Genomic DNA, 12,052 nt, shown 5'->3' with positions numbered 1-12,052 from the left:
AAACTGTATCATGATAAGTTGTCTGGGTCCTTTTAGTAGGATTTAACATTCTCATTTTCTTCTTCTTAGCATTTGCTGCTAGGATGAGTGGAAAGGATTTGACTCCTGCACTCGTGGATGCCCCTCTTTGGCAAGGAGCAGCCAAACCAAATCCGTAGGTTTAAAAATCTGTTCTGCTGTTACAGTTTCAGCAAGACTTGTGGGTTTTGATGAGGATTTTGTTTTTCAGAAGCTGGTGGCACTGGGTATTAGCAGGCACATGCTATTCCAGGCTTAGCTTTGCTGACTGACAGCTCATTTCACAGTTTACTGACATCTCATGTGCATCTGTGAAGTGCCAGGGAGGCAAAAGTGGGAGAGGAGGACAGAGCCCGTGGAGCTGCAGGGAGCAGGGGAAGCTGTGAGCTCTGAGCTTGCCATGGAACTGGGAATAAAATATTTGTAAGGAGGATGTGTTTCAGTCACACCGTGGGGGTGGTGGGTGCTGCTGAACCCTGACACCCAGACCAAGCCACCCTGGATGGGAGTGAACTGCCCAAGAGAAAAGCAAGCTGAAGCATTTCTGTTCTTTTTCCATGCTCCTGGAATGTGCCATCCATTCCAAACCTCTCACGTGGCAGCAGAGTGTGCTGGGTCCCACAGAACTCCTGAGCTCCAGTGTTCTCCAAGCTGCTCTTCCCAGAGGTATCCCTGGAGGTCAGAGGGCTCTGTGCAGCTCCCCCCCAGCTCCTGCCAGGTGGGTCCTGGACCTTTTTGGGGTCCTGAACAGAAAACTCCTATTTGCATCACTCTTTCAAGCAGCAGAAGCCCAAGGAGATGGCAATTCTTCAGTGCTTACATGTCCTCTGGTCTGTGTTAAATGTTTGTCATTGTTCTAAGGAAACTCATAATAACAGTTCCTGAGAGTTTACCAGAAATCCATATGGAGAACTGGAAAGATGTAAGTGAACATTTGTGTGGTGGAGGTAAGTTAATCACTCATGGGGTGGGGACTCTGTTTATGGATGACATGAGGCAGAATTTTGGAATTACACTTGTTAACAGATGGTTAAACCTGGCACCAAATGTTAATTTCTCAGTGCAGGAAGCACCAAGAACAATTTAAACCCCATGTTTTCATGAAACAATAATAATAAAAATTTCTCTTAATTCTGGACTAGAAGTTACCTAATTGAAAAGAAATTCTGTATTTTAAACTACACTGAGCTCAGGAGCTCTAGAAAAAGTGTTGTTACACATTGGACTTTGCCACCCAGCACTGCCGGCATCCACTGCTCAACCCATCCAGTGCAGGACTTCTCTGTGGCTGTGTGAGAGGTCCCCTGAGGCTGCTGTGGCTGAGGACCCCTCCACCATCTCTGGTTTTGGGGCAGAACTTCCCTCTGGCTGTGCCAGCTGGGGCAGGAACCTCTGCTTTGGAAAGGCCTGAATGTCCCTGCATTTGCAGGGCACCCGGAGCCACCGCCCGCTCTGCGCTGAAGCAGCATCTCAAACATCACTAGTAGAATTTTTAGGTGGGTTTTTTTTTTTTCTTCTTCTTTCTTTTCCTGCCCTGAAAGTATAGATTAGAGAGTGCTGCATAATTTTCATGGTGCATTGTAGCTTTTCCTTCTTTCAAAATGCAGAACAAAACTGCTTTAAAAACAGGCAACACCAGCTGAAGGCTCGCATGGTTACACAACCTAATTATAAACATTCGGCGAGTTCCAAAAGCATGGCAGAGTAAATAAATGTATCACCCAGCTGAAGAATGCATCCCTTTTTTTGTCAGATATTTAACAATTTTGAAAGTAATTAGAAGCAAAAGTATGCATTCCAGTCTGCAGTGTAGCAGAAGTTTAAATTTCATTTCACAAATTGGAACGTGGCTGAGGGTGACCCCTGTGCAAACCACAGCAATGAATATTCAGGGTCTGAAGAGCTAGAAAATGAGCAATTTCTGCTGAAAAGATAAACAGAATTATTTCTTTTTGTTCATCTTTGAAAACGAAAGGCTACATGGGCTGGGGAAATAGCATCTGTTGTTCTGCTCTCAGGGTCTGTTGTAGAGGCAACAGGGTCTGAGAGCTGCTGCTCCTGGGAGCACAGCCAGGGGATGGATCTATTAATTCATTACTGAAAGTGCAGCCTTGCATCTCCCTGCACTGCTCTTTGCTTTGAGCAACTCCAGTCCATCCTGTTGCCGAATTATATTTGATGCTGGAGGAGGTATTCCTGAAACAAACAATATTATCCCCAAGAGACTGATGTGAGATGATAAAATCCATTTTATTTATGGCATTTTCAGCTATCTTGTCAGCATAATGTATCGCAGCACAGGGAAATACTGGATTTTATTTTAACCTTGCTCTGAGAAGTAGACTTGCTAAATACCTGTCCATTGAGCTACTGATTCCTGGTGCTGTGATTTATGTCTCATTTCCTGGGTCACAGTAGCTGTGACTTAGTGTGTGCTATTATGATATTACATGTTTTTACTTCCAGCAGAGCTATGTGTTGTGTATATTTTATATCTTTTGATTTGGAAGTGTGAAAAGTGAGAGGCTGTGTTTCTTCCTGGCTTTTTAGTTTTCTTTTCTTTTATGTTGAAGCTTCTCCTCTCATCTAGGTGTATAATCTGGATTTTAAACCTGATGTAAGTAGCTGGTTATTTCCTGCAGGAATTCCTATTTTACAGTCAAGTCAATGCCCGATACCTCAAACTTCAACTTTCAGATCTATTTACCAAACTTTGCATAGTTTGCTGTGGCTGTTCTGGTTTCTCAGAAATCTGATTGAAGTGCTCAGAGCACTGGAGTGCAGGGCAGCCTTCAGAAATTAACCTTACCAGCTCAGGCTTTAAATACAGGAGACCCCTGAGCGTGTTCCAAACCAGAACAGGTGCAATAACTACATTGAGATGCCTCCTCAAACCATGCTGGAACAAGGATCTTTTGGAGTAAATCTGTATTTCATTCTGCAAATATTTATGTGAATGTTTTGGTTCCCCCCTTCTGCACAAGGAGAGTCAGAAATCATTCACCATTTGGGACTTTTGATGATCAGACAAAGTATTTAATTTTCTAAAAGTAGATTCAGAGCCTAATTTTTAGGAGTTTTAAGTTCTGAATATGACATTATTTCTTTATTTTACAGTTACCTGCAGGGATAGCACCAAGTTGCTGGCAAAGGGCTTCAGGACTTTGTGTGGGGAAAACCTGCAGCTGGCTCAGGTTACCTGGCTTGGTTTTCCTTTCTCTGTCTTGCAAATGCATAAACGTAATGGAAGATACCTGAGGAGTAATTTTGAACTTTTTGATGATTTTAGATTAAAAAACCCTGTTTCTTGCTTGTTTGTTTGTTTCTTTTCATCCCAGGGGAATTTTCTACCTCTCAGCCCTGCTGTGCTGCTTTCCTGCTGAAATCAACCCTTTTATTTTCAGGGAGGTTTGCATTATACATCTCATTTTATTGTGAGCATATATCAGCCACTGCTGAGCGTGACTCCAAACCAAATTTTTCTCCTGGTTTGTCAGTTTTTTGTTCTCTTACCACTGATTGTGTTTTTACAACACTCCTTACCAGTTGCCCCTTAGTTATATTTTTTAGGGGATTGTCACATATTTCACACTAACTTTTTCCTGTGTTGCTTTGAGAAAGGTTAAGTATATCCTTGATTACTCATGTAGTTCATATTTTTATAGCACTGTTGAATTAAATGCATATGGGTTTGTTTCAGGGCTTGAGTAGCAAATGTAGATGCTAAATTATTTCCCTACATTTAGCTGAAGCCAGGAATTTTTTTAGTGGGTAGATATATATATGCAAATTTTCTATATTGAGAAAACCACCTAGATTTGCCATTTACAGAAGATGTATTTATTCCTTTGGAAATATATCAACAAAAAGACCAAAACCTTTTTGGTTTCAGAAAACATCAAGAACTCAGGCTTAGGTTTTTCTCTTTAACCAGGAGCTGCAAACTGACCAGTGGATTCTCCATACTGTTTGGGAGACTGGAAGTCTGTGTGTGCTGGATGTCCCCAGGAAAAAAAGAGAAGCTAATCTGAAGAGATGCAGCATGCTGTGAAAAGCCAGTCCCAAGACAGAGGGATGCTTTTTCTGTGTTTGTAGGAGAGAGAATTCAGCCCTCTGTGGCTTTTTGAGAATGCAAATGATTGTGTATGATCAAGATCAGCAGTTGCAAAAATAAGATATCCCAGATCCTGTTTGGGAGATAATAATGCATGTCTAAGCAAAGCATAGCAAGCAGCTAATTAAGATCTTGGCCTTAACTGGCTGCAAAATATGAGGGGCTAATATTTTTTTTGGCAGTGATTAAAAATCAGCAGGTTCCTTGCAGCTCCCAGAGTAATGGTCTTACAGCAGTGCTGGGAGGAGGCACCCAACTGCCTCTGGAAGCTCTAAGAATTCCAGACACACCTGCACATACGTTTTCCAGTCCAGTTATTAATTGTATCTCACACAAGGCATTTCTTCTCCAACTCTGTTTTGATGTAGTTAGAAAATGTATAATTTTATCACATGGGGGGTTTATTTAGGAGGATGCTGGCAGGTCCCTGGGCTGTTCCCCACAGAGGGAACCCTCACACTGCCTGCAGGCTCTGGCTGCCCCCAGCAGAGCTCCCCCTGCTCCCCCAGGTTCTGATGGATCATGGACCAAAGGTTGGACTTGATGATCTCTGAGGTCCCTTCCAACCCAGCCAATTCTATGATTCTATGGAACAGACCATCCACAGGTAATGAGTCCTCTTCCAGCCAGGCAAGGGACCTGCGGAGTTGTGTGCACCCTTTTATAAATAAAAACCTCATAAGAGTAAAATGAGGTGGCCTGTGTGCACCATTCCTTTTGCACACTAAACGGGGGCTGCTTTATTTTCCTATTTTTGATGACTCGCCATTGCTCTCTGTTTATTAGGAATAAGTCCTTGCTCTGCTGTGGCAATTTCCAGGTTCCTTAATTTGTTTGGTTTGAAGTGTATTTCTCGCAGTTACATACTGCAGCATAGTGATGGTATAGAACTTGTTATTTAGCAACTAATTTAAATGAAAATAGACATAATTTAGATAGACTGAAATGTCCTTTAGTGCTGTTTTTAAGGACTAATGGGACTGCTGCCTGGGCTTGTGCAAAGCCCTATTGAATACAAACCAAACAGAACAGTTCAGACACAGCTGGGTGAGTCCTCCAGCCCCTCCTGGGGTTGTTCCAATGCAGGAGAACTCCACAGTGATAAGATTTATCAAAGGAACTGGGAACTGCTTTGATACAAAAGAGAGAATTATTTCATTGCAGGCTTGCTTTTTCCTGAGGTGATACAAATATTTTTTCTCTTGTTTAAATACCATTCCCAAAAAAGCCAGTGGAACAAACCAACAATGGAACAAGCCAGCACCCAGAATCCTTGTTGGTCCCCCAGTGGCAGGGAAAAACATCCAGAAAAATCCCTATGACTCCAAACCCAAGCAGCATTAACATAGGCAGAGCTGCTTAAGAAAAAAAAAAAGAAAAAAGTAATAATTATTATTATTATTAAATTTTTTTCCTTTCTTCCTTTTCCAATGTAAGGGGCAGCTTTTTTCTTGAGTTTCTCCCTCCTGGAGGACCCAAATCCCTTATTGTCACCCCAGGGGACACCAAGCCACAGTGGGTGGCAGCATGGGTGCCTTTTTCTGGTGCTTTTTTGCGTCTGCAAAAGCTGGCAGGGACCTTTCCCAGGAACAGGATATTTTCTGGTGTGTGGTCAGAAGGACCCTGAAAACACTGCAGCTTTTCATGGGCAGGTGCTGGCTGTGGGGCAGCACTGGTGTCAGAACAGAAGTTCTGCTCCAGACACTGAGCAGATTAAGGGAAACAAAACCAGATGTGGCTCTTCTTGCCTTAGAGCTGAGATGTAAACCAGGATCTTCCCTGTTCCACATGAGTTAATCAAACAGCTAAATTACTGGCTGTGACTCTAATGCAGATTTTGTTCTGATTTTCTAAGTGTTTTGCTTTCCTGAAATACTTCAGCAAGTCTCAGTTTCTCTCTGATTATTTATTTATTTATTTATTTATGGAAAATCCTAATTCCCTGATATGGGAAGTCCAGTGTGCTGTGCCCCAGCCTCTACCAGCTTAATTTCTGCCTTGCTTCCCCCAGAACTGGCCAAGTTTTCCTTCTCAGTTCCTACTGTTTCTTTCTCCCCCTAATACACTGCTTCGCCCTGTCCCAGTGTTTTTCAGTTGGAAATGGTTTTATCCTTAATGCTTCTGTTTATCACATCAGCAAAAATATAATTTTTTTTCCCCTGTAAACTGAGGGAGCTGATCACCCTTCCCCTGCAGGATAAGCTGACCTGTGCCCTGGGGGCATTTCCACAGGGAATTCCTCACTGCTCCACTGAAGGAGGGATTTACAAGTGCTGTAGGAAGCAAGGTTGCTCTTCACATTCAAATCCACTCAGTTCAAGTGCCTGGCAGAGTAAATCTGTCCTGTGTGAGCAGACTAAATCTGATTTAGAGAGTTACTCACATGAGGGGCTGTCCTGGGTCAGAATTAGGGCTCGGGCTGGGCTGTGCCTCTCCCACAGAGCAGAGATTTGTCCCACCTTGTAGGTCTGGAGTTACTGAGATGTAACCATTGTGTGAATTCATTCCTATGACCTGCAGTACTTAATCTGATTTAATAACTCCTTTAGGAGCCTGTTCCCTGGTGTAAGAGGATTAGGCTGTTCCAGATTTTGGTTTGTGCTGCAACATGGAATTAGTGTAACACAAGTTTTATTGAATTTCTTTTCTAACTGATCCTGGGAGCAGCAGTTAAGTGGCATTTGTGTCTGAGTGCTCTGCTGAGTCCTGGTGATGTTGTGGGTCCTGGCTGGGCTCAGGGAGCAGAGCTGGGCACCAGGCACAGATTCTGCAGCAGGAGAAGCCCCAGATCCATCCAGGCACCCACCTGAGCATTCAGCAGCCAGCAGCTAGGTGTTGAAAGGCAGCTTAAAAAAAAGCAAAACCAAACAAAACCCAACAAGCCACGAACAAAAAAAAAACCTGGAGCATAAAAAAAGAGATAAATTAGAGCCATCGAGAGTTTAAATTTCCTCATGCTTGTTGCTAATGTATTTTTGCACTTCTTTCTGTATAGGCAGATTGAAATTTCCACCAGTGTGGTATTGGCATAATATAGCAAAAATAAACTATTTCAACACAATCATTGTCATTGAAGGTTTAAAAGCAGCAAATGAATGCAGTTTGCAGTAATGTAATTGCAGTTTACAGTGTGGCATGTGTAGAATTTAAAAAAGTATTCTGCTCACTTTTTCCTCACCTCAATGCGGTTTTGAGGCAAAAAGAAGGATGCTGTTAAAAAAAAAAAAAAGCATTAATGTCTTGAATTTCAGCTGTTCCTCTCTCTAATTCTGGGTGACTCTGGGGGTCACCTCATGAGGCACAGAGCCAAGGCTGGCAGTGGGACCAGTCCCCTCTGCAGGGACCAGCACTGGGGCAGGCACCAGCCTGCATGCAGCCAGGGCATCCTGCTGAGTACCAGGGTATGTAGATTTCTTGGTTAAAGGTAATTTTTAACTAAGTCTTGAGAAATTTTGTAGTGTGTGTAAATTAAACCAAATCAAAATAAAGGTTCCCAGGCTGGATGTCTCAGCTTTCCAGTGTCACCCAATGTGTTGTGCTCTGAGCTTGGTCTGCTAACATCATTTTAACAGGCTCTGCAGGGCTCTTACCCAGCAGATGGGAAACCTGGCGAGTTTTACTGAAGAATTAGAAAATGTCTTTTTAAAATAGTACCTTAATGCTCACGTCCTTGCTTCCTCTCTGCTCTGTTCACTGGACATGTATGCTGTGCCACTGCCAGGTGTGTGATACCCAGGGCTGTAATTTCACAGTAGCACATTAAGCTGAATAATGTCTCATTTTTTTTAAGACAGCACTGAACAGCTTGATCTATCTGGAGCTCTCTTGCATGGCATTTCTGTGACTGCCACTGAAAGCTGAACACCCAGACTGAAACCATCCTGGACACAGGCTCAGGTAGGAGCAGCTCATCCTTCACTCACCAGCCTGTGTCTGCTGCAGCTTGCAGTGGGGTTCATGTGCATGGATCCCCCTTCCACGTATTCCAGCAGTGCCTCAGCCCTGGGGGATGCCACCCCTGGCTGTACCACCCTGATCTCCTCTCCCCTCCATAACTTTCCCTCCCCGGAGGCAGAGCCCAGGGCCACCTCTCAAAAGCTTCTTCACATCCTGATGGACATGTGGTGTGGGACCCGAGGACAATCCCAAACCCACCCCTATTTCTGTGCAATGGGAGGAAAAAGAGGGCACAGCACTAGGTCTGCCCACCACAATTAAACACTGAGCTCTGTGTCTGAAGGGCAGCCTGGGAGAGAGATTTGCTGGGGGATTTTCAGCGGTCATTCAGCTGTGCAGAGCTTAAAGCTCTGAGAAATTCTACTCCTGCAGACATAAAAATCCATGAGCATTTGTTTTGGTTTTTTTCCTTTACCTTTGGTTCTGCAGGAGTGTGGAGGCTGCCACCCCCATAACTGCATACATACAGGCTGCAAGCCCCTGAAGACAGCAGATGCTGCTTGGGAGGGAGCCCAGCTCTGCAAGAAAGTATTAAATATTTATAGAACCGAACTGAACTGCTTTGTTGTCCAGGTACTTGAGGGGAAAACTGTTCTGGAGCTGCTAGAGAGGAACAGAGGAAAGGTGAAGCCAGCAGACTCCTCTCTGGAAAGCCAGTGGGGAGGTGGGATGCTCCAGCTCCAGGGGTGGTTGCCAAGGTAGGGCTGATAATCTGGTGCTTAATGCTTTGGTGACTGGGAAATAAGCACACTAGTGATTCCTCCTGCTTAAAAGAAGTTTAGCAAGTTAAAATAGGGCAACAGGCAATGGCAGGTAACATCTACATTTTCTTTTGTTATGTTTCTCCTATTCTGCTTTGTAACCTTCTGAATTGATTGGTCATTGAGATCAGTCCTTACTAGGGTGGTTGCTAGTGAATCAATATAATGATAATTTTAGTTTACTTGCATGCAAAATTTATAAAAATATTGATAACTCCCTTCACAACATGGCCAACATGGATCTATTAGGACAAGGCATCCTATCTCTAAAAGCAATGTTTTAAATTAACTTCACAATCTCAGGGCTGGGTGTGCATTACTTGTGATAATTTTAGTACATCAGGTTCAGCACCAATAGCCCCATTTATAATGTGAATGGCTGTAAGAAGAGTCCAGTAATAAGCACCAAGGTGTCCTGGATAATTTTTAAAAGCTCTGTATGCATTTTCCTAAGGCAGGGTAAGGGAACAGAATGGTAGTGAGGAGGAGGGAAAACTTGTCTCTGTATTTGCTTTCCCTGGGATTTCTTCTCTTTAATTTTTCAGACCAGTTTCCCCTCTTTCTCCTCCCATCTATTTTTTCCCCCCCCCCATGTTTTACTCTGCTTGCAGGTTTCAATTTTTAAAAAGTACTGGGTGATCCCAGGCTGGAATTTGGGTTCAGGTTCATAAGGAGCTTTCCCAGCACCATTTCAATGCAGGGAGGCAGATCTTGCAGAAACAGCCACGGTGACACCTCGAGCACTTCCCAGCTCCACCTCACAAAAACCCCAACAGTTTTCAATTTAATTTCCATTTCCTTTTAATTTCCTGTTGTATCTGGAATAAATTCAGAGGTACTAGGGGCGAAAGGGAGCGACAAGGATTAGATGTCAGATAAGAAACCTGAAATGGGTTTTTGGGAGCAGACATGGATAATCTCCCTGGCTTCCCTGCAGCTATGTAGGCCAGCTGCTTTTCTGCCTTTCTCAGCCATTTCTGACTGCCAGAAAGGGGTGAGAACGGTTTGAAGGATAAAAATAGAAGCATCTCACAGCTTCCCAGTCCCACTTCAAAGCTCCTTACGTCTGGTGGGTATCCCAGGGTGGCTCTTTCTGGTTTCTGGGCTGGGTTTGCTGACTGTGGAAGTGCTGTCACTGTGTTCTTAGAGGTAGAAGGATGCTGAGTGACAAAGTCTCCCCTTTAACATCCCCACCTTTTCACTGAGGCCGGTGGGCAGGGGCAGCTCCTGACACTGATTTAAAAGGCCAGGCAGGCTCTTGCTCTGTAATCCTCCTGTGAGTTGCCTGGCAGGTGCTGGGGAGGCTCAGGGAAGATCAAGGACTCCCTAAACACAGCTCTGACTTATCAAAACTCACAGCAGAAGTTTGGATATCAAAAAGCCTCACCCCTGCTAATGACTGGAAATCATACCCCAGGTTCTGATTTGGGAAGAATCTCTGCACTACCCAAATTTTGGCACCTTTTGTAGGTGAATGTGAAACTTCAAGCAGAGGCAGCACAAGTTTAGTCTCAGTAAAGCTGCAAAACTCCCTCCCCTGCCCCGTGCAGGTCTGGAGGAGAGGCAGGAGCCCTTGTACAGCTACTTCTTCAAAGAAATCCCCTGGGAAGAGGAGAGATCCTTCACATCACTCTGAAAATGGAATTATGCTTTGTTAGATGCTTTATGAAAGTGGCTGTGAAGGCAAAAAAGAAACCAAACCCCAAATTCCTCTCCTTTGCATCTTGATTAACAGCTGAGCTAAGGTCAGGGGAGTTGCAGATGGAGGAGATGTGCCAGGTGGGATGTTTGCAGGCAGCTCTGGTCAGTTCACACAATTGTCCAGTCCTCTGCTGCTGTTTCTCCATCTAAAAACCCACTGGGCTCTCTCACCTCAATGCTTTTTCACAGCTCACCCAGCAGGGCTTGGCTCCCTCTTGGGGTTTGAAATACATCCTGGGTGGCAATGGTGCAAGCCTTGGGAGCCAGCTGAGCAAGTCCTAAGGACAAGATTTGCACAGGTAACAACCCTTGGAACCTTTCTACAGATATATGAGGGGGGTACTTTTGATGAACGTTGAAAGTATATGATGTTACCTATATATTTCCCTAGACTTGGTCCCTGACAAATGCCAAAAAAATGCTTTAATTCCCCAGGTCCTTCAAGGCACCCAGTCCTCCTCCCCTGAGGGTGCTGGACTCTCAGGCTTCCTGGGGGCTCTTCATTTATTTGCAAAAGGATCAAAAGGTCAGGCAATTTCAGCTCAGTGAAGCTTCAAGTGAGTTACATCATGCATAAGAATTTGCTATTTGCAAGCTAACAAACTTCTCCTATGAAGATATTTTGCTCACTTGAGCAGAAAACAGGCTGTGTTAGCAGCTTTTCTGAGCCATGTTCTCTGGTAGCATCCACCCATCCCCTGGATGCAGCACCTGCCTCACACCCTGCTCCTGCCCCAGAGCCCAGCTCCAGATCTGCTTCCCAGCCAAGGGAAGGGGGCTGTGGCCATGGCTGGGAGATGTGCACCAGAACTGCCTCTCTCTAGGGTGCATTCTGCACACAAATCACAGTCTGGGCATTGGCTTGACTCCCCCAAGCCCAGCTCCCTCTGCTCCTTCTCTGTGACACCTGAGCACAACTTCATGGGGACCTGCGGGTGAGAAAGGCATCCTGAAAAATTCTGATCTGCTGCTGCAAACAAACAAACCAAACCAAACCAAATGAAAGAAAAAAAAAAAAAAAAAAAAGGAAAAAGAAAATAGAAGAGAAGATTAAGTCCCAAGGGCAAAAAAGGCTTTCTTGTCCATAAAGACCTTGGCTATGTGAATATAAATTTTGGATTCTAAGCAGCTCGGCCAGTGAAAAATCATTTGCACCCAAAATGAGGAGCCTGTGGGGAGGTTTGTAGCCTCCCTCAGGCACGGGGCTGTCCTACAGCAAGGGATTGGTGTGTTTTGGGACAGGGTTTGGTCCCCATGGGTGCCAGGTGGAAGAGGAGCAGAGGGAGAGCCTGGATGGAGCCCAGGAGAAGCTCTGGGGCCCTGGGGATCCCCACAAAGCCCCATTTTATCTTCTGCTGTGCCCGTGCAGCTCTATTAAGCTTTCTCCATTTCTCTACTGCTGTTGTTTAAGCATGGCATGACAACAAAACTCCATGCTAGGGGAAGATAACACAGACCATTTTCTCAGTGAATAGCAGCATTATCTCATTTGATTAAACCC

At 44.5% G+C, this 12,052-nt stretch overlaps 1 long non-coding RNA gene across 1 annotated transcript; it reads left to right on the top strand.

The window, feature by feature from the left end:
• The first annotated feature begins 368 nt into the window (after positions 1–368).
• LOC139798078 (uncharacterized) lies at positions 369–8,923 on the top strand. The gene is made up of 3 exons (XR_011726712.1): positions 369–736; positions 7,923–8,029; positions 8,519–8,923. It is a non-coding gene; the product is annotated as an uncharacterized lncRNA (long non-coding RNA).
• The last annotated feature ends 3,129 nt before the right edge of the window (positions 8,924–12,052 follow it).

This window comes from Heliangelus exortis, chromosome 7, assembly GCF_036169615.1.
Source record: "Heliangelus exortis chromosome 7, bHelExo1.hap1, whole genome shotgun sequence".
Taxonomy (NCBI): domain Eukaryota; kingdom Metazoa; phylum Chordata; class Aves; order Apodiformes; family Trochilidae; genus Heliangelus; species Heliangelus exortis.
The sequence above is the reverse complement of the archived record's forward strand: the minus strand, read 5'-3'. Positions and strand labels throughout refer to the sequence as shown.